Source organism: Argentina silus (genome assembly GCF_951799395.1).
Source record: "Argentina silus genome assembly, chromosome: Y".
NCBI lineage: Eukaryota > Metazoa > Chordata > Actinopteri > Argentiniformes > Argentinidae > Argentina > Argentina silus.
This window is the reverse complement of record NC_139654.1, coordinates 29,158,077-29,180,854: the sequence shown is the minus strand read 5'-3', so window position 1 is coordinate 29,180,854 and position 22,778 is coordinate 29,158,077. Positions and strand designations below refer to the sequence as shown.

The following is a 22,778-nucleotide window of genomic DNA, read 5'->3' as shown; positions in this document are numbered from 1 at the left end:
AATCATCTGGTTATCTCTTGATTTTACTCCCTTTGTACATCAACCTCTTTTCTTATGGAACATTTATAATTGGTTTTCATAACTCACTTTTGGCCTATTTGTCCTGTCCTATGTGGAATGTTCTTTCTTTACTTGCTATAGAAATTTACCATACCATCTCATGCCTTCCCAAAGGCCCCTATGAGAGATGCCTCTAAAGAGGAGGGGATTTGATCAAACAATCCAGTTCTGTAAGCTGGGATGGAGAGTGGACAGGGAGCGGGGTTGGGCTCCGACCAGGCTGAGGAGGCTGCGCCCCCTAGCCAGAGTAAGACATCACCAGCAGGGGGAGGGGATGCAGGGCTGGACCCCTGCAAGTGCAATGGATTGATTAACACCCATGGCCTCATGGAGGAGACGAAGGAAGGTCTGGTGTCAGTGTACTCCCACCCCAGTACCAGGGCCATGTGGTGGTCAACCTGTCTCCCCAGCAGGTGTCCTTCTCCCAGGTACCTCCACAGCTGCTCAACCTCAGTGCTCTGCCCCAGGCCATGGACCCCCGCTTCAGACCAAATCTCATTCTGTACTCTGAGAAAATGCTGAGGACCTGGGGGGAGTGCGGGGGCATGCTGTGAGACCACCTTCATAGAAGACCTGGCATACAGCTCCTCTGCCGCCTCCGTCACTGACGTTTGCTGATGGAAGTTCCTGAACCTTTCTGTGGAGGATTCAAAGATCCAGACATTGTCCTATGACAGATGACGATGATGAGTTCCAGGAGCTTGAGGTAAGACTTGGCGGTGGGATCTGTCTTTTGTCATTGTCTTATTAGACACTAAGCAGTAAACAGCTGAATATTACACACTGTTTGAGCTCTGATGAATATCAGGTTTTCAAAGGCTACCCTTTGACACGGAGGAATGGGAGATCACTGAAAGGTTCGTAGAATTCAAAAATTTCAAGCAAAATAGCAGGGATGATAGAGAGTGTGCTTTCAGATCTAGGAATAGACATAGGTGATTGCAGGGGGCAAGGTTATGGGGCAAACATGTCAGGGAAAGTCAAAGGAGTCCAAGCCCAAATATTTAAAAAAAACAATCTCGCTACATTCTCACCTTGTGCCTCCCACACATTAAATCTTGTAGACGTGCTTGCAGCAGGGTCAAGCCTTGAAGTGTCAACATTTTTTGGCTACGTCAATCGCCTTTATACATTTGTAAGTGCAAGCCCAGAGCGATGGGCTATATACAAAGACCAAACAAGCTGCTCTCTGCATAGCCTATCTGACACTCGCTGGAGTGCCAGAATTGATGCTGTTAAACCTGTTGCAAAGCACTTGCCTGATGTCCTTGAGGCCCTTGCCACCATACTTCGCTCATGCAGTCTCTCAAGTGAGGCCAGAGTCACCTGGCCATTTGATGCCATTGTCCTTCTCACCATTTGGTTAAAGGTTTTGCAATGCATTGATGACAGGAATGTGATACTCCAGTCAGGGAAAATCTCACTTGAGGTGGAGGCAGCTAATATGCACTTAAAGAGGAGTAAATGCACTTAAAGAGGAGATGCAGGCTCTGAGAAATGGATGGGATGCTCTCTTCTCTGAGGCATCATTGATTGCTAATCAAATGGGGGTTCCACCTCAATTTAAAAAAGAACTTAGCCGCGAGAGGAGGAGGAAGAGGTTCCATGACGAGACACCTGAAGAAACAGGTCAAGAGGACAGGACAGAAACAACATTTCGTAACACTGTGTTTTTCACTGCCATGGACCAGATAATAAGTGAGTTGGACACTCGGTTCCAAACCACAGCAAATATTGTAGAGGAATTGTAGAGGCCATACTTAAAGTTGGGCAGTTGAGTGACAGTACTATTGCTTCTGTGTGTCAGCCATTGTTAATTAAGCACACAAGGGACCTCACACCTCAGTTTGAGAGTGAAGTCAGGCATCTCAAATAGATATTTTCTGCCACTTTCCCCTCTGACTGTACCTCTCTTGCTCTCCTAAATGCAATTTATAAAATGCAACTCCAGAGCATTTTTGGAGAGCTTTGCATTGCCCTTAGGATTTTTTGCACTCTCCCAGTTACCGTTGCGGGCAGAGAAAGGGTATTTAGCAAACTGAAACTTATCAAAAGTTATTTGAGATCAACAATGTCTCAGGAGAGGTTGAACAACCTTGCGATATTGTCAATCAAAAGCAAGTTGGCTTTATCACGAGATTTCAAGCATTTGATTGACGATTTTGCTAGCAAGAAGGCCCGGCGTTTGGATTTTGGCATTTAAGTCACTGAAACTGTATATTTATATCTACCTCATTTGGGGCTGTTGAACAGTGTTTATGTAGCTCATTTAGAGCTGTTCTAGTGCACTGAGGTTAAGGGGTTGTATTCTCTCCCATTTGACATTTTTGTGTTGTTCGTGTTGCATTTTTGTGTTGCATTTTTGTTGCTTGTGTTGTTCAAATCTTCATTTAATTTAATAAGTTGTTGAATGTTTTTTTATTTATTTACTGGATTGCTGGTTACTGTATATACTATATTTTTCAATTAAATGTACACATCAAAATAAGCCTTTAGTGGATTTCTTGCATCTTATATCAATTAAATAGTTCTTCATCAAACATGAAATTCAATATATATACAGTATGAATCAATAAATGAAGGAGACAGGTGGATGAACTGGGAAGTTTGTTTGCTGAGGAAGTTTGCAGCAGCAAGGCCTACACTCAATTTCTTATAGTTATCTACTAGCTACAGCCAGGGTAGGTCTCTAACTAAATACTGACACCTAGTGGTGAAAAGTAATAGCAGGGTATGAAGTAGCTCTGTGTCTTTTCTGTGACATTTTACAGAGGTGTTTAGAGCCAGCGGGGCATTACTGGCGTTTGACAAACTTTGGAAACATGTTGACCAAAATTTCAAATACCACTGAATTCCAATGAATTCCTCAAAACTGATTTTGAATTCCCATGTCTTTTTCCCAGAAAACAACAGTAATGAGAGATGCCACTCATGTACCTCTGACATTCATACATCAATGGTCAATGACAGCAGGCTAAGTATTGGGTAATTAACACTAGACTACACTAGAGCTACCAGTCTATTAAACTACGGGTCGTCAAATGGGTTTTCTAGGCTGGTGGGTGGTTTAGGTTGGAGGGGGGGGGGATATTATATTCTTTCATAGGGCCCAAAACCTCTAGCGACGCCCCTGATTTAGTAAAAAAATATTAATTTCTCATTTTATTTAACCAAACATAGCGCTTGGAGTTCAGTCCAAAAAGTTCAATCTTAGTCTCGTCTGACCTTTTTCCACATGGCAACAGAATCTTCCAGGTGTGTTTTTGCATAGCACAAACGAGAGTGTGGCACTTTTTCAGAAAAGGCTTCTTTCTTGCTACCCTGCCATACAGGCCAGCTTTGTGTAAAGCTTGTGAGATTGTTGTCACATGCACAGACAGACCAGTCCCAGCCATAAAGACTTGTAAGTCCTTCAAAGTTGCCTTTGGCCTCTTGGTAGCTTCTCTGATCAATGTCCTCCTGGCTCGGTCATCCAGTTTGGACGGACGACCTGATCTAGGCAAGGTGTTGGTGGTGCCATACGCCTTCCACTTTTTAATGATGCTCTGAACGGTACTCAGAGGGATAGCTAAAGCTTTCTAAATCTTTTTGTAGCCTTCACCTAACTTGTGCCTTTCTACAACTTTATCCTGGAGGCCTTTTGAAAGTACTTTTCCAACCATGGTGAATTCTTTGCAGAACCATGCACTTCTAGTAGTGGAATCCTCAAGAAACAGCTGGTTTTATTCTGAAGTAATCAAAACCACTACAATTAATGTCAGGTGGGGGGCAATTAGCCTGGTGTTTGATCTGGAAATTGATTGGTTGCACCTGAGCAAGTTTATAATGGTATACTCTAAGGGGCTGATCACTTAACCAAACCAGGTATTTCACTAATTAATTTTTAATAATTGTCCAGAATTTTTAAAAATTGTATTTTCACTTTGATGATGAGGGTTATAATGTGTACATACAGCTCAAAAAAGTTAGATTTGATTTATTTTAATTTCCAGGGTGTAATGTGACAAAAGGTAAAGATTTCACAGGGTATGATGGAAATAAAGTTAGTAGTTGAAATAAAGCTGGTAGTTGAAATAAAGTTTCACAAGCTAAAATGGAGGGGGAGATGGATAGGCACTGTAATTTATTCATTTGCATCCATAATTACCTTTCTGGAAAACAGTTTTCGGCAATCACTTCATAGTCGAACAAACAGAAAAACTTATTTCAGCATTGGCTGTTTTTGTGAGTTGAAGAAACTCTATGTTGTAGCAAGCATTTTATACTGGGGTTGCCAAAAGGGAACACATTTTATACTGTTCATTTATACTGTGTCAGTGTCATCATAGTTATCATCATTGTCATGGTAGGGAGGAATCCACTCAGGAGTGGAATACAGATCTGGATAAAGGTCAGGTGATGCCATTTGTTCATATTGCTGGGGTATCTGGACGTATTGTTGCTGCAGGGAGTTCCCTACGGTTGGTGGATTGGCACTCCACTTGTTGGGACCAGGGCACGACCGATTGTCTCCCTGTCCTGTTGGTTGAGAGTGTAGTTTTCTCTGCGGTTGGTGGATTGGCACTCCACTTGTTGGGACCAGGGCACGACCGATTGTCTCCCTGTCCTGTTGGCTTGAAAGCGTCATTATTCTGGTCTGGCTCCTCTGGTGTTGTCTTGATTCGTCTGCAGTGGTTGCAATGGATCCACGTAGCTCTCTCTGCAACTTTTACTGTGGTGTGGGTGGTCAGGAGCACTTGGAATGGTCCTTGCCAACGACATGTAGCCCAATTCTTTCGTCTGAAGTCTTTCACCATCACGTGATCACCTGGCTTGAGGTCATGGAGTGGACCCTCAGCTGATCTGGGTAGGCCGTCTCCTACCTGCTTGTGAATGTCTCTAAGGGTAGAAGAGAGGTTAGCACAGTATCTTAACATTTCATCTTCACATTGGTCTGTGGACGGGAGCTGTCTCTGGTGTGGTCCAATGCCTGTTTCTATTGGTCAAATAGAATTTCAAATGGGTTTAGCCCATATTTTGGTCTGTGAGCCGTTATCACTCGAAATTGTTGTTGGCATACCCCATCTCTCTTATCAGAGCCTTGGCAACTGCTGCTGCATCAGCTTTACTTGTTGGTAAGGCCTCTGTCCATTTTGAGAACATGTCACACATTACCAAACAATACTTTTTACCTTCGCTTGGGGTGAGTTCAATGAAGTCCATTTGGAGATGGTCAAATGGTCTGTCTGGAGGTGGGTGTGCTGCTTGCGGGGTGGAAACCCCTCTGCCAGGATTGTGAGCTGCACATATTATCCATGCTTCACAGAATTTTTGTGAGAATATTGCAAACCCTTTTGTGTACCAGTGTTGGTTAATGGATGCTAACATCCCCCCTTTTGACACGTGGTCTTGACCATGTGTCAATTTAGCAAAATGGGGAAACATATACTTAGGCAGACATGGTTTGTTGTCAGGACCATACCAGACACCCTCTGTTACCACACAGCCATTCTTCCTCCAGGTGGACTTTTCGCCTGGTAGAGCCTTCCTCTGGGTTTCCTGTAAGTCAAGGAAGGGTGTGACAGGTGTGCTGTCATTTAGGAGAGAGAAAGAAGAGTCATCATATGTTTTTTGGGCTGCAGCCTTTGCTTGTTTGTCAGCATGAGCGTTACCCAATGAAACCTCATCAGTGTTCCGTGTGTGAGCTTCACATTTGACCACTGCAATTGATAAGGGAAGCAGAACAGCATCGAGGAGAGCAGACACCAGTTTGTGATGAGCTATGGGTTTCCCTGTGGAGGTTAAGAACTGTCTATGTTTCCACAGGGCGCCAAAATCGTGTACTACGCCAAATGCGTATCTACTGTCTGTATAGATGTTGACAGTTTTGTTTTCAGCCAATTTACATGCTTCTGTGAGTGCAATTAGTGCTGCAGCTTGCGAGAGAGAGAGGTTTGATGGTAAGGAGTCAGATTTTATGTCATGTGATGTTACCACTGCATACCCAACTCTATTGATGCCTGTGTCTGGGTCACGTGATGCAGATCCGTCCACAAACAGGTCTAGATCGGCGTTAGGGATGGGCGTTTCCCTAAGGTCCGTCCTTGGGGAACAGATCTGTGAAATGGAAGCAACACAGTTATGTGGTTCGCCGTCGTCTTCTGTTGGGAGAAGAGTAGCAGGGTTAAGAACAGTACACCTTTTTACTGAAATGTTAGCCATGTCTAGTAAGGTCGTTGTGTATCTCAGCCAACGTGCTGCCGAGAGATGGGATGTTTTCTGTTCAAGCAAGATCATAGACACAGCATGTGGGACAAAAAGATCAGAATATCCTACAATGTCCCTTGAAGCCATCACAGCTTTTTCTGCAGCTGCCACTGCCCTTAAGCATGCAGGGAGTCCAGCTGCCACGGGGTCAAGTTTGGCTGAGAAATAAGCCACTGGCCTAAGTCTCCCACCATGTTCCTGTAGGAGCACAGATGTCATACAACCTCTCCTTTCATCCACAGTCTGTGTGAATGGTCTGTCAGAATTAGGTAGTTTTGACTTGAGGTGTTCATACAAGAGTGTTGGACAATTAAACACAATGTACAACAAGTATTATTACCCAAAGTATTATGAAGGACAGTATTACATAATTATTATTCTTTTATGTTTTTTCTATAAATGATCTTTTAGTAATTTAGGTTGGTATTGGTGGACAGTATTATATTTTTGTTTGTTTTTCTTTTTATTACCCAAAGTATTATAAAGGACAGTATTATATTTTTGTTTTCTTTCAGTTTTTTTTTTTTTATTACCCAAAGTATTGTAAAGGACAGTATTATATTGTGGGGGGACATGCAGCGTTCGGCCTGTAGAGGGAGTTACAGGACCGTGGCCAGGGTTACGGAAGCGAGGCTTTGTTGCGCACCTGGTGCGAATGAAGCCTCGTTAACGAAATGGTTAAGATGTGTGTGCCTCTGCTTTCAGTAGGTGGGCTGGGAACGACGGTGACCAGGAGAAATGGCTGAAAAGCTAAGAGACGAGGACAACGACGACTGAAAAGTCGACCAATTGAACTATCAAAATAAATCGCAAGCACTGCGTCTGCCTCTGTGTACAACGGATAACGTTACAAATATATATATTTTTTTTTTCTATAAATAAAATATTTTAGTCATTTAGGTTGGTATTGGCGATCTAACAATAGGAACGTGATTTATACCTTGCGCGCTCGTCAGTACAACTCCAGGTTTTACTAAACCTTGGTTAAAAATACTCAGGAGCCTCGCCCGGTCCCAAAAAAAACCCGTTCCTATGTTATCTCACACAACACCTTCGCTCTTTTACTCTCAAAACCAATAATACATTTTTTTGTGTTTTGGTCAATTTAAATTGTTGCCAAAGAATAAACTGAAAGTTCCTCACCAGGTTCAAGGGATCGCAGCGCTGAGTGAAGTCTGTCCCAGGGCCCTTGGTCCTTGTCACTCGGTTCTAATGAGGTTTAAGGCCGAAGACTGTTTCTTCAGGACGGTTGGTCACCGCCGGCGCCTGGTCAGAGTCCCCTCAGTTGAGCGATCCCGGGCGAGCCCCCAAGATTGTGGTGGAAATCTTTCAGTGAACAACAATAAACGATGTTTGGTCTCAGTTGAGAGTTTTAATGCATAAAAGTTTAAACAATTCTGCTTACGGCCAGATCAGCATTCCTTCACCAACAGTGTGGATTCAGATACTGATGCTGTGGCTGAAGAGAGGACCGTCCTTAACTCCAATGCTCGTACGTCATAGGTCTAGGGGTAAACATATCTTGCACCTGTTTGCTGATAAAGAAGCTGGGAAAGAAGCGTAGGCGTTGTGAGCCACTATTACAATGTCTCAGCCTGCAGTTAGGAGTGTTCCAAGGTTACACACTGTCTATTGTATGATAGAAGGAGCAGTCGGTTTTGGTTCTTCCTCAGTCACATAATTGGGTCACAACAAGGTCAATACATTTCATGTATGACTTAAGCAAAATAGTACAAATACATTTTTTGCCATTACACCTATAACACAAACACTGTGGCTACTACTTCTTCCACCACCTCAGGCCATGCTTTCAGTGAGATTACATGTGAGCACCAAGGGGTCTGGGGCCGATTGTCTGCTTACATTTTCACCTTCATTTTCCCCATGATCTGGCTAGGTGGGACTATGAAATGCATTATGTTATGTTAACGAGTTAATTTTTGCGTTAATTCGAAATATTTAATGCGTTAAAAATTATGTGACGACGTGTGCCACCAAACTGTTAGCCATTAGCCATCCTGGCTAAAGATGGAGAGGGACAAGGTTTTAGGAATGTTTCCCTTAAAAAAATTGCCCAACGGATCTTTGGAGAAAACAAAAGTAATCTGCACAGTTTGCAAAGCCGAATTTAATTATCACAGAAGTAATTCGTATTTGAAATATCCCCTCAAAGCAAAACACCCTACCCAAACTATCTCTACAGGGCTTCGCCAATCTACGTTACAGGAGTGTGGTACTCGTGGGCGAATAACGAAGTGAGAACTAATATTTTGGCTAAGTGGATAGCGAAAAACTGCCGCCCAATTAGCATAATAACATAAAGACCCCAGGGAACAGTTTTGAATAGGCAAAAAAGAGTAAAATATGTCCCCTTTAACATATAGGCCTGGGTTTTGTTATTATTTGTGTTAGTGCATATAAGAAATATGCCTTTCAAGCTGACAGTCAATTTTGATGGCCTTGATGGTTTTATTGGAAATCTGTAGTTCACAGGAGATAATCTGTGTTCAAAGTTAAAAAGATGCTATTAAACAATAGTATTTGAATTTAAATATACTTCCTTAAATATCCATTATTACAAGCTTCAGTCTTAAGAAGAAAAATAGCGATTAATCGCGATTAATCACAGCAAATTGTGTGATTAATTAGTTTTTTTTTTTTTAATCGATTGACAGCCCTAATTCATATACTTTGGCTCTGCACAGCTTGCATTGCCTGGGGAACATTGCATTGGGGAACATTGCATTGCAGTGGCACATACACTCACCGGCCACTTTATTAGGTACACCTTGCTAGTACCGGGTTGGACCCCCTTTTGCCTTCAGAACTGCCTTAATTCTTTGTGGCATAGATTCAACAAGGTGCTGGAAACATTCCTCAGAGATTTTGGTCCATATTGACATGATAGCATCACGCAGTTGCTGCAGATTTGTCGGCTGCACATCCATGATGCGAATCTCTTCCACCACATCCTAAAGGTGCTCTATTGGATTGAGATCTGGTGACTGTGGAGGCAATTGGAGTACAGTGAACTCATTGTCATGTTCAAAAAAACAGTTTGAGATGATGTGAGCTTTGTGACATGGCGCGTTATCCTGCTGGAAGTAGCCATCAGAAGATGGGTACACTGTGGTTATAAAGGGATGGACATGGTCAGCAACAATACTCAGGTAGGCTGTGGCGTTTAAACGATGCTCAATTGGTACTAAGGGGCCCAAAGTGTGCCAAGAAAATATCCCCCACACCATTACACCACCACCACCAGCCTGAACCGTTGATACAAGGCAGGATGGATCCATGCTTTCATGTTGTTTACGCCAAATTCTGACCCTACCATCTGAATGTTGCAGCAGAAATCGAGACTCATCAGACCAGGCAACGTTTTTCCAATCTTCTATTGTCCAATTTTGGTGGGGGGGGGGGGGGGAGGGGAGTCCCAGTTAAAATCACTGAAACGTAATAGTTCCTCTCCCTCTTTACCATAACACGTTTTATCCAATTTGAATATCATTACAGATAAAAAAAAAAAAAGAATAAGTGAAGCCTTTTACCAACATTGTATCTCTATTTGAAAGTGTAGTAGAATTTAAATCATAGTATTTAGAAATAAAATACCGTTAACCAGAGCTATTGATTCATTCAGAGACTTTATTCACAGAGAACGAAGCCGGGTCAGGTTTGCAAAGTTGAACCCCTTTCACTTCCGTTACCTGTCCTTTTATAAACATCACACAGGTCAACGCCCTTCATTCAAATTCCTGTCTACTTATACCAATGATATTTAAGAACTACATTTCGTCATCCAGGGGCTACTCCCCCTTTGACTTGGCGTCTGTCAGTCTACTTGAGAGATCAATTGACTTAGGCTATTTTGTCCTGGCTGTTTACAACTGTGTTTATTACCCATCTTATCCTGTCCCCAGATCACTCTGCAGCTGTGTGGCTTTGTACCCCACTTATCTGATCTCACCCCTCTGAGATGTTCCAAGACCCTCTGGTGTCCTTGTGACCTTTTCCCCTAGGTGTGGGATCACCACCCTTATATTGTCTTTAAATTTACCATAAAAGAACAATGATTTAAATATCCCTGATCAGACTGATTGGCCAGCCCAGAAGGTCATCGGCTGCAACCTGCCGTCTCTCATGGACCTGTTCCACTCCAGGACCAGTAAGAGAGCAGGAAAGATCATAGCTGATTCTTCCCATTCTGGTCACCACCTCTTCCATAGACTTCCATCTGGCAAAAGGTTCCGGTCTATCAAGACCAAAACCTCGCGCCACCTGAACAGTTTCTTCCCCATGGCAGTGGGGCTCACAAACAAGCTCCCTGCCTCTCACTGACTCTGGGACTTCCACTCCCCCCCCCACCCTGTCACACACACTGCACTGCACTGACAGTGTAATTTATAATTATTTAAAATTATTCTAATTTATAGTGTACATGCCCCATACCCATTTCATAGCCTCTAGCCTCATTGCCACTTAGCCTCGCACAGCCTACACAATTTATTGTTTTATTGTTCTATTTTGTAAATTTGTTTTTGCTATTTTGTTAATATTTTGCTATTTTGTAAATTGTTGTTAATATTTTCTTATGTATTGTTTTATTATGTCCCATGCACCAACCTCACCAAGTAAATTTCCTGTATGTGCAAATATACTTGGCCAAAAAAAAGAATTCAGATTCTGATAATCTGGCTAGGTAGCCTGTTTAGACTGATAGATGCCCCTTGTGCTAACAATGACCCTATATTCTCCACCCGTGTTTAAGGTAGTGCTTGATGAATTGTGTAAGATTACAGATTAAAATCTGTATCTCCTGCAGCTCTCTGCTCTATTAATAGCTGAACTTCTGGCTCATATTTTTAACATGACAATTCTCTCTGGTACCATTCCCAATGTATGGAAGATGGCCAATGTACTTTCTCTACTTAAGGGGGGTGATTCCAGCAATTTGAATAATTACTGCCCTAGCTTGTTTAGCTTAAGTGAGTCCCTGATCAATTCTGATCAATTAACAATATATTGCATTTTAAATGCGCACCAGTCAGGTTTTAGGACTGGACAAAACATAGCACCATCTCTGCTGCTTCCCTAGTTATGAATGACATTGTGATCTCTCTGGATAAGAAACAGCATTGTGCAGCTCTTCATATTGACTTCTCTAAGGCTTTTGATACTGTTGATCATGCTCTCCTATTGCAGAGGTTATCTGCTATTTGTTAGCATCAGTCAGCCTGTAATTGGTTTTCTATCTGCAGGATATGACTCAATGTATCTCAGTTGATGGAGTTCAGTCTAGTTTTCTCAATATTAATAAAGGTGTTCTGCAAGGTTCAATTCTAGGTCTTTTGTTGTTGGACAAAACTCCCTCATTTCCCTAATTTTAAGTCCCTCATTTTAAGTACCTGGGTATTTGGATTGTTGAAAAACTGATCAAGAATATGAGAGTTAAAATTGTTTTTGTGTATAGAAATAAGTCCTGCTTCACCTTTGAGAATACGAGTAAGATTGTCTTGGCTCCCTGTCCTTGACTATGGTGAAATTGTACATGCACACTGCAGCCTCCGTTCTTAAACCACTAGACTTGGTTTATCATTTCTAGGGTTAGTTTTCGCACCCACCATTATCTTTTGTATCGGTCTGTGGGTTGGGAGTCTTTGACTTCGAAGAAGGGCTTTTCATTGTATTTTATTTGTATATAAAGCAGTTCATTCAAAACTCCCATTTTACCTCACATCATTGCTTTCATGGTGACCTTGTGGTGAACAGACACACTCTCAGAACTTACTACCTTTTAATGTCCCACAGGTGTTCACAGAATTAGGAAAAACTGCTTTTAGCTAGGTGTTCCTCAGACTTGGAACTAGCTGCAGGGTAGACTGAGGTTGGAGCACAGTCATTGTAAGTCTTTGGTTAGGGACCAGCTCACAGAGGCGTGCTCTTGTTTTGAATAATTAGTGTACATTTTGGATTTTACTGTGTTGTACTGTATATTTACTGTGTTGTTTTGTAATTGTATTTGCATTGCAAAAAGGGTGCACTTGCAAAAGAGACCTTGGTCTCAGTGTGTTTTCCCTGGATAAATAAAGGTCAAGTACTTGTTGCCATAAAGGGAACTAAGGCAAATGACTTCCCAGTACGCACCTGACATGAATAAATTGTAATGGTGGTTCAAGCAGACCCAAGTGCAGAAAGGAGGCAGGACTCCAGTTGCAAAATCGAACTTAATCTTTACTTAATTAACATGGAGGGAAACACAGGTACATCCATGAGTGAAAGCTCAAGACTGAACAAAAGGTGGTGGACACACCAGGATTATAAAATGGACTTAAAACTAGGCACAGGTGTAGTCAATTAACTAAGAGATAAAAAAAGGAAAACAATAAAGGAGTCCATGGCGGCCTCTGGTAGCCAGTGGAGGAAGCAGCAGGTTGAGGAGGATTACTCACAGAGTTGAGCCTAGTCTATTTTGTAGGATGTTTCCTTTTATCTCAGTAAAAAGAAATAGCCTTGATTGGTTAATTAATTGCTTTATTGATGTTAGTTGTTTTTCCAAATTATAATATAAGCAGAACCAACAGTCTCCTAGCAAAACATGTAGGCAGAAACGATAGTACAAGGCCACCATAACATGCACATCTGCACGTTACTGTTGCATGAAAGCGCACGCTTCCAAGAAGCACGACTTAAATATATTATACATTAAAAGAAACACGATGCAACAACATAGTATGTTGACTTACGTGGCAGTTAGTTAGAGTTAGGCACTATTAGGCATTCAGCGTGTTTGAATCGAAAAGCCAAACTGACGAGAAAGCAGACAAGACCAGGCGGGGGCAGTGCAGTATCAAGTTGGACAATTGGAGTGAAATTCTGAGAGCATGGCTTGAAAACATGGTAGTGAGAACATGGCTGCTATTGTTTATAAAATCGTCAATAGAACGTTCCATGAAGTCTGTTTGAATAACCGTCACATAACACAATCAACTGAATATACTGTACATGTGCAATCAATAGATGTCTCAAATAATTCCATAATGATTTATATTCTACCACAGTCTACAAATGGTGGCATATAGGGCTATTCCTGATTCAGGTACACATCAATAAAACATTACTATGATTGGTCATGAAAAGTGCCTCCCACAATGAAGTCACTCACAGCTCCATGCAGTCAATGAAGAGCACATGTGGGGCTGCACAGCGCAACTTCAATTTCATGACTCTAAATCTCATGCAGTCTACATTTTTTAGCAAGTCTGACATTTAATTATGCCACAGGTATTGAAAGGCACTGATCAACTGCTCAAAATCGATGCTCTCGAACACACTCATTCATTTTGAGTGGTTAAGGTTAAGTTGCATAGGGAAGGCATTGCCAACTAAAAGCACTTTTGCTAAAAAAAAACCACACAAAACAACCTACAAACAAAGCAGTTATTGTGTTAATGTCTCCTTAAACTCTTCCTTTGGGTTTACACCATACCACAAAACCTCTCCTTCCACTGCTGGCAAGGCCATTCGCTTTGTAGTGAATTTAGCTGCCCATTCCCGTCTGGGAAACCACTATGGCACCTCCTCCCACCTGGACACGATTATCCATGCAGCGCAGAGAGACCCCCATTTTTACCTGTTTAAAGAGAAAAAGGTTAAGAAAATACATTGGTCACACATGCATACATATGTTTGAAGCTGAAGGCCCTATTTGACTAATTTCCACCTAAAAACCATACACAAACTAAACTGCTTATAACATCAGTAATATGATGATTAGATGCAGAAGCATGATGCCATTTGATAGGTAACACCTTGAAGTTTGTGTGGATATGCTCAGATCATAGTTCAGAATAACATACTACACGACAAGACAAAGTGCAAATAAAATATCTAAAATGTACTCTCATTTTCAAAGTCATCTTCCACAGAACATTGACAAGTCTATTATAGATCACAAGAGCTGAAGACAGTGCCTCAGCAACTTTTGAATAACATGTGCAAAAGATTTGTGTTGCTACTGCTAACAGAACAGAAGTTTTAAGGCCTTTTGTGAGTGGTTCCCAGGATGTAAGGTGTGGGGGGTAGCACCCAGGCGCAGAGAGGAGACCAGATGAATGATTGCAGTTGAAAGGTAAAGCCACTTTACTTGCAGTAATCCACAGAGTAGACAAGAATGGACTTCAGAAAAATAACAAACAAAAGTACTTTATTCAACTTAAATCACTAGCACATTGGCAACTAGATTCTACAATATGCCACAAGAGGGTCATGAGCAACAAACCTCTAACAAGTTTCAAGATGCCACACTGGGAGACAGAAAACACACAACTTAAATGGAGAATGTCACTAATTAATTGATAGGCTGCACCTGTTGTGTCAGAGTTCATGGGATGGTCACTGCCACCCCCTAGTGTCCAGATGGAACCGTGACACAGGTGTCGTGAAATCTCTCCAAAGTGTCCAAATGCTTTACTTTCTTTAAGAACTATAGAAATGTGCAAAGAACATAATACAATCAATAAAACCTATCAATCCACCCAACTGTAGAAAATTCTGGATGACTATCAAAAAATAACAACACAGAAATGAACTATATACAATAAAGCACAGTAATATGAACAATAATCACCTTCACACCTCCTGATTGGAAAATCACAACCTGTTGACCCCACATATGAGGCCTGATTAAACACAGACACTTGGGCTGTAGATTCACTTTGGGCTGTAGATTCACTTGACTTTCACAGAAAACAACACTGACCTGCTACTTATAACCAGTATACCGTCCAACCAGTACCAAATGTGTATGTTCTCTAATATTTTCGAGTATTCAGAACAATTCGCTCGTTGGGAGTCTCCATCTTGGCTTATAAGCGAGTGGAAGCGCGGCCCATGTATGGAAGGTGATGTCATTTGTGCCGTCACCGAAAACAAAGATGTTATAGCACCATTGGCAAGCCAAGATCCCCACCTTTCCAGTGATATATGGCATTCGCCTATGCAGTTTACTGTGTTATGACTAACAGATCAGACATCTAAACATATCAAATTAAAGCAGAGATTAGGCTCGCAATTGGTCCCGTCCAGCTTAAGAGGTCAGAAGTAAACCATATCATGACCTAATACAAATCAGAAAGTAAACCTGACTAATGAACTTAGCACTTGTGCGACACATCGCTGTCCTGTCACATTTACCTAAGTACAGGCAAGCATAAAAAGGTATGTAGTCGAAACTGTAAGTCTATAGCAGAACTACATTCCTATATTTCCAGGTGGCATTGTTTTACATTGATTTGAATAAAACTTAAGCCATACTGACACCATTGTCAAAACATGTTATGAAAGCCAGACTACCCATACCACCCGTAACTACCCGTAAAGTACTGGAAACATTTCAAAGCCGAATGGAACTGCACTGTAGCTGTGAACAGTGCATTTGACCAAGAAAGAAACAGCTGAGAGAGAGAGAGAGAGCAGCCAGGACACTCCAACAAACAATAGCCCCCACTGACCCTCCACAGACACTGCCTTATTTATCAGAGAACTACAGCCGCAGTCTGCTCAATCACCTCCTCCTACTGCTCACCAATTAAACTGATTGTCAATAGGCATGTCAAAACTTCACAGCATTTGCATTAATTTAACATGGTAATACAGAAGTTGATGTTTGTGTAAATGTATTATCCGGTTAACTGTGGCAATCCACATCGGGTGGCAATAATGTATTTCAGATGAAAGAATGAGCACTATTTCAAAAGAAAGAAATCATGGAGAATAGCTATTTGGAGTGGACAAATGTCCTATCTCAGTGTCAAGGGTTCAATTGTTATGTATAGGTTGAGTTGGGTTGTGTTAAGTTTATGGTTAACGTTAATTTTTTGTGTGCCATTAGAATGGCAGGGTTCACTCATAAACATCTTTTCATCTTTCCAACACAGTGGACCATCAATGGAGGGGACCTATTGTAATAAACACATACCCTTTTAATGAACAAGCAGTATAATTCACCCTATCTATATTACTGCACAGTGCAGCACAAAACACACAAAAAAAACTACACTCAATTACAATTTCAAGAGTTTCTCAGCGCTGTGAGCCAGATACGATTATTGACTTTGCAAAATCTTAGAGCTTTGCCTCTTATCATTTTTTCTTATAATCGGGAGATGATTTACAGTAAGTCCTCTAAAGTTTCAGTCGCCAGACATTCTGCTCTAAGAGGAGCTAAATCACAAAATGGCTTTAATTAACGGAAACTATTAAGAGGGGAATGTAACCTAATTAACTATTAATTTTGCAATTCCTATTGTGACACGTCTGTAATTGACATTAGTTCCACCTCTCAATATTAAATCTGACACTCAGCTGTGTTTGCGTATAAGGTTTTGTCAAAGAATAATTAGATTTTGCAACAATGGAAAGACCATGGCAAACCATCATGTCACAATGGCAAGAGGAGACCCAGTTGCTGGTGCATTGCTAATTGAATTGCCAAAAGTAAAATGAGCCAATTGTGAGGGTGTAAAATATTTTGTATCAAAATTCACCAGCCCCTAAACCCAGCCCAACAATATTGGCAACTAGAAAAACAAGTTCCGGAAGAAACTCTGTGGGCAAAGTCCTATGTTGGTAGTAGAAAAAGTTTAAAGATAGTTTGGATGATAGATTTGCTGGGTTGTTGAAAGAAAGTGAGAGTCTTATTTTAGTAGAGGATACAGTTAAACATGGTTTGATTGGTGGGTTGGATGGAGTTCAGCTCAATTATCATCACAGCCGTCTACATTCCACCACAGGCCAACACAGAGGCAGCGCTATCGACCCTACATGATACGCTGTGCCGGCATCAGAGCAACCACCCTGAGGCGGCGATGGTAGTAACAGGTGATTTCAACAGGGCTAACCTTAAAAAAGTTATGCCTAACTTCCGCCAACACATCACGTGTGCCACCAGGGGAGATAGAACTTTGGACCACTGTTATACTCAGTTTAAGAATGGGTACAAAGCTGTTTCCTGCCCTCCCTTTGGGAAATCAGACCACTCCGCCATCTTGTTGATGCCTGTTTACAAACAGAGGATCCAACAGGTAGTGGTCGTGAAGAGAGAGGGAAAGCGGTGGTCCGACCAATCAGAGGCCGTGTTACAAGACGCGCTGAGTGACGTCGACTGGGATATGTTTCAATCAAGTTCCAGCGATGTCAGCGAGTTTACAGATACTGTCTTGGACTTCATCTCAACATTAGCCGATAACATTGTACCAACAAGAACGGTAAAGATCTACCCCAACCCTGGGTCGACAGTTCCATCCGCGCCGCTCTGAGAGCCCGCACCGCTGCTTACAACTCCGGCCTGGCATCCGGCAGCATGGAGGAGTATAAAGCGGAGTCCTACAAACTGCGGAGGGCGGTGAAAGCCGCCAAGAGGAGATATGCAGACAGAATGCAGGCGCAGATGGAGAACAACGACACCAGGGGCCTATGGCGAGGACTACGGTCTATTACAGACTACCGGAACACACACCCCTCAACCGGAAGTGCAGATGCCTCCCTAGCAGAAGACCTGAACTCTTTTTATGCACGGTTTGAGGCTGGCAACACCACCGCTAGCGCGCCGGCTAACAACATCAACGTCAGAGTGCTGGCTAGCGCGGCTGATGGGAGTTCACACGCTGGGGCAGAGCAAGCACTCTCCGTGACGGAACACGACGTGAGGAGGGCTCTGCTGAAGGTGAATACTAGGAAAGCTGCTGGCCCGGATGGCATACCTGGGAGAGTACTTAAGACCTGTGCTAACCAGCTAGCTCCTGTGTTCACTACCATATTCAACCTATCATTGGCTAATTCAGTAGTTCCCACCTGTTTTAAAAGATCCTCCATCGTCCCTGTGCCCAAGATCACCTCCCCAGCCTGCTTGAATGACTACAGACCCGTGGCTCTAACCTCAGTGGTCATGAAGTGCTTTGAGAGGCTGATTAAGGAATACATCTGCTCCTCCCTCCCTCCGACCTTGGACCCACTGCAGTTCGCATACAGACCAAACAGATCCACAGACGATGCAGTCTCCCAGGTCCTCCACACCACTCTCTCTCACCTTGACAGTCAGAAGGGGGGCTATGTGAGAATGCTGTTTATAGACTACAGCTCAGTGTTCAATACCATAGTCCCCACCAGACTGGCTGAAAAGATTAGGACTGAACATTCCCCTGTGTGCCTGGATCCTGGACTTCCTGACGGCCAGGCCACAGGTGGTCAGGGTGGGTAGACACACCTCCAGCATACTCATCCTGAGCACAGGGTCCCCCCAGGGCTGCGTCCTTAGCCCCCTCCTCTACTCCCTGTACACCCACGACTGTGTGGCTAAGTCCAGCGACAACTCCATCATCAAGTTTGCGGACGACACAGTTGTAGTGCAGCTGATCTCAGATAACAATGAGGAAGCAGACCTGTCACTCTGGTGTCAGGAGAATAGCCTCATCCTGAATGTCTCCAAGACAAAGGAGCTGATTGTGGACTTCAGGAGAGCACAACATCCAAGGACCTACACACCGCTGGACATCGGTGGGACTGCTGTGGACAGGGTGAGCAGTTTTAAATACCTGGGAGTCCACATCACAGAAGACCTGACCTGGACTACCCACATCAGTACACTGGTGGGAAAGGCAAGGCAACGCCAGTTCCATCTCAGGCAGCTGAGGAAATTCAAAGTCTCCCGGAGGATCCTTCAGTCCTTCTACTCTGGAGCTGTGGAGAGCATCCTGGCTGGCAACATCACCATCTGGTACGGTAACAGCACGGCCCAGGACAGGCGAGCTCTGCAAAGGGTGGTACGCCTGGCAGAGAAGACCATGGGAGCTCCAACCCCCCCTCTCCATGTCCTGTACACCAGGAGGTGTAGGACCAGAGCCTGCAGGATAATGAAGGACCCTCACCACCCGAAAAACGGACTGTTCCAGCTGCTGCGGTCAGGCAAACGCCTTCGCTGTCATGCAGCAAGAACAGAGAGACTAAGACTGAGTTTCTTCCCCCATGCCATCAGGATCATCAACGATGACCCCACCAGTGCCCCCCTCAAGTCACTCACACACTCATTGACATCATAACACATATGCACACACATAATCATCCATTGCAGACTCATCCTCCACTGTAATTATCTGTACTGTCAACCTGTCATTGCCATTGTATATTGCCATTCCATTGCGTACATTGCTTCACCGCTGTTTATACTGCTTATACTGTTTATACTGTTTATATTGTTTATACTGTTTATACTGTTCATACTGTTTATATATTTAAAAAAAATAGTACTTCTATTTTATTTTATTCTATTTTAAAACGTATTGTTGCACTACTCTGTGGCACTGTCACTTCTGCATTTCACTGTATACTTGTATGCACATGACAAATAAAGAATCTTGAATCTTGAATGAATGGCTGGTTGGTTTGTTGGTTGGTTGGATGAATTGATAGATGATAGATACTGCAGATGGATAGACAAATTAAGTTAGATACAGTAGATGAGGAAAAGATAGATAGATGAGAGAAGGATAGATAAATACAAGCTGGTCTCTCATCTGGATAGATGAGAGAGGGGAGGTATAGATAGAATGTATCATAAGAACCCAATGATCCTCATAGAAACCCATGTTCGTTCATGCAACTGAAAAAGGCGTAAAGTTTAAAAAGTCTAAATAGTATGAAAACTATGAATGGGAGTTATTTAACTGGAGTCAGCCTACACATTTAAAGTTTATCTAATGTAAATAATAAAATAAAAAATAACAATTAAAAAAAAAATAATAATCCTGGCCCCTGGTCGTAGCATAGATTTTCTTTCTTATGACTGATGTACAGATGATTCACTTACAACAAGTACATTTGTCTAAAGTAAGTCGCTTTGGATAAAGGCGTCTGCTAAATGTCAAAAATGTAAATGTAAGTTTAATTGAGGTGTCAAGCTTAAAATATGAAAAAGTGGATACATTTTGAAATGTCCCCATTCAGAGCAAAGCATAGGAATTAATAGGATTTCAGGCAAAATGGGGTACAGCGCAAAAAGTATAAATGGTATGGAAATTTTTTTATGTAATGAATAGTAGACGTTACTATTGAGGGACACATCGTTTATGGTCTCATTGGCCCAATGTAGTAACATATAACAGTTCTTTGGACCAAGAAACCAATCAAATTGACAGAGGGGCGGGACAAACAAATTTCACAACAAGATGGCGGCTACTTCACTGGAAAATGATGATGTCTTCCACTGCAGTTTCTGAAATAAATATACACAATGTTTGTATGAAAGAAACACTTTCTTAATGTGTTTTACCCCCTTAAACGTTACTAGCATAGAAATGCTTACGAAGTTTGTGTTAGCATAATCGCTAATCGTTGCTAGCTACCTTGCCAGCAAAGGCACTGCATCAGGTAGCCTAGCAACAACAGTCACGTATTTCACCATGTTAAAAGCTAGTTTTTTGAGTTACAAAAAGCTGAATATTTCAAAAAGTATAATGAGTTTGAAAAATATAAATGTAAGCAACTCAAGTTAGACCTCTCTGCACGTTTTAAAGTTGGAATGGTGTGAATAGCTTAAAAGCAAGAAGCAAAAATGCTATCTCTAAAGGGCTGTAAAGCATTTAAAAGACCCTACCCTATAATACCAGGAGGGTCACCCTGTTAACGCGAAATTGTACCCTGTGGATTTGTTGTTTTCACAAAAATGTTTGTTTGAAAACGACCTCTGAGTCAAGATATCTCGCTTTAAATGCCTTCATCAGTCCTGATGTTCCAAATTTCCCATTTGATTCCCCTCTCCCTCCCACGTGAGGTCCTTCTGTTGAACAGAGCTAGAGCTAGGGCCTGCTGCTCTCTGGGAATCACTGGCATTGTAGAGCAGGGTCGGATTGCAAAAACTCTCGTCTGACGTATTTTAACACGGTATGAGACTTTTTTTTAGAACGTAAACACAGACCTCGCGTTTCGATAGCTATGATGCAGCTACACGCGAAATGACGATGAGCAGTATGCATCGTGGATTGACTAGAAATACACATGAAAATGGTATTTCGGGTAAACTTCCCCTTTAAGCAGGTACCGGGTAAGAACGCGGACACATAGTTTTAGTTTCACATAATGCTAGAATGACCCCCGTCTGATCCAGGTGGTAAAGCCATTCTTCCCCACACTGAAGAAGGTGCAGGGGGACACCGGGAGGGTCACCCTGCTAAGCAGGTACCGGGTAAGAACACAGACACAGTTTTAGTTTTGTGGAAGGGTGGAAGAGGACAAATGAGGAGAGTTATTCCAAGAGGGTTTTATTAATGCAGATAATAATATTTGCACGAACTGGGGTCTCTGCAGAGTAATCCCAAAGAAGTTATGATCATGTCTCCTCATTATATACATAAACAGGTGAACAATATCCACCCTTTGGCCCAAAACCCATTGGCTCACAAAAATTGGATCAGAACATTATAATTTCGACATCCTTGTAATTTTGGCAAAAACATACTAGTTGCAACATCATAACAACTTGTTTTTCTTACTCCTGTATCAATAACAACATCTGGATCCTATTAACCATTATGTCATAAGCGATTTCTAAGAAAGGCTATCACTGAACTTTCTGTCACCTCATTCTGGGATTTTCTACCACATATTCCCCCTTCTGGGACTGGAAAGTCCCATCAGCCACGGAAATCATTCATCATTAAAAATTAAGGTATGAAACAACTAGAAATAGCTTCAGCAATCAGCTGGGTATTTGCAGATATGACATATGAGTAATGAATAATGAGTGTATGAGAGTAATAGACTCAACAATCAGCTATCCCTTATCTGTTGCCAAAGTCCATCCCACCTGGGCAGCAAAACGCTAACCCCTGATATCAGTGATCATCAAAAAGATGGAGGTTTAACAACAGATATGAGCACTGCCTGAGAAACATCTCCCTGTTTGGCGGGAAGTAGGTAAAACCCTAGCATGACTCCTTTCCCTCAATATTAAGTCCAGTTTAATACTGACAACAAAAGTAAACAACAAATTATGAAAATGTTATGTGGGATATGTCAGTGTAAGTACAAATACACTTGGAAACAGTCTTCGGACGATGGTCAACATCCTCTTTCAGATGTCAAATTTATTGGTTCCACCACCTACTGGCCCTAAAAACACTAGGCAACTGCAGTGCCGGACCAGAGCAATAGAAACTTTGTAGTGGCATATCCTCTTCACTTCTCCTTGGAGATATGATTGTCCCCCAGTGTCCTAACAGGCGCAAAGTCCCTCCAGTCCATGCAACATCTCAGCCCACAGACCCTTCGACTCTCAATATTTTCACCAGCACACTTTAGTGGATCACAACATGGAGGACTACACCGAAGTGTCCTCATCGTCCTCACCCCCCTCTGACCGTGGCTTTGTTGGAGCCCAGTCAGGAACGGGGTACAAGTCAGGCTGTTTGAGAGTTTGA

At 42.3% G+C, this 22,778-nt stretch overlaps 1 pseudogene across 1 annotated transcript; it reads left to right on the top strand.

Annotated features, from left to right (window-relative positions):
• Window positions 1-240: 240 nt before the first annotated feature.
• Window positions 241-22,778, top strand: LOC310824065 (synapse differentiation-inducing gene protein 1-like; annotated as a pseudogene). Its single transcript has 3 exons — window positions 241-766; window positions 21,467-21,544; window positions 22,581-22,778. The product of its transcript is annotated as a synapse differentiation-inducing gene protein 1-like (transcript).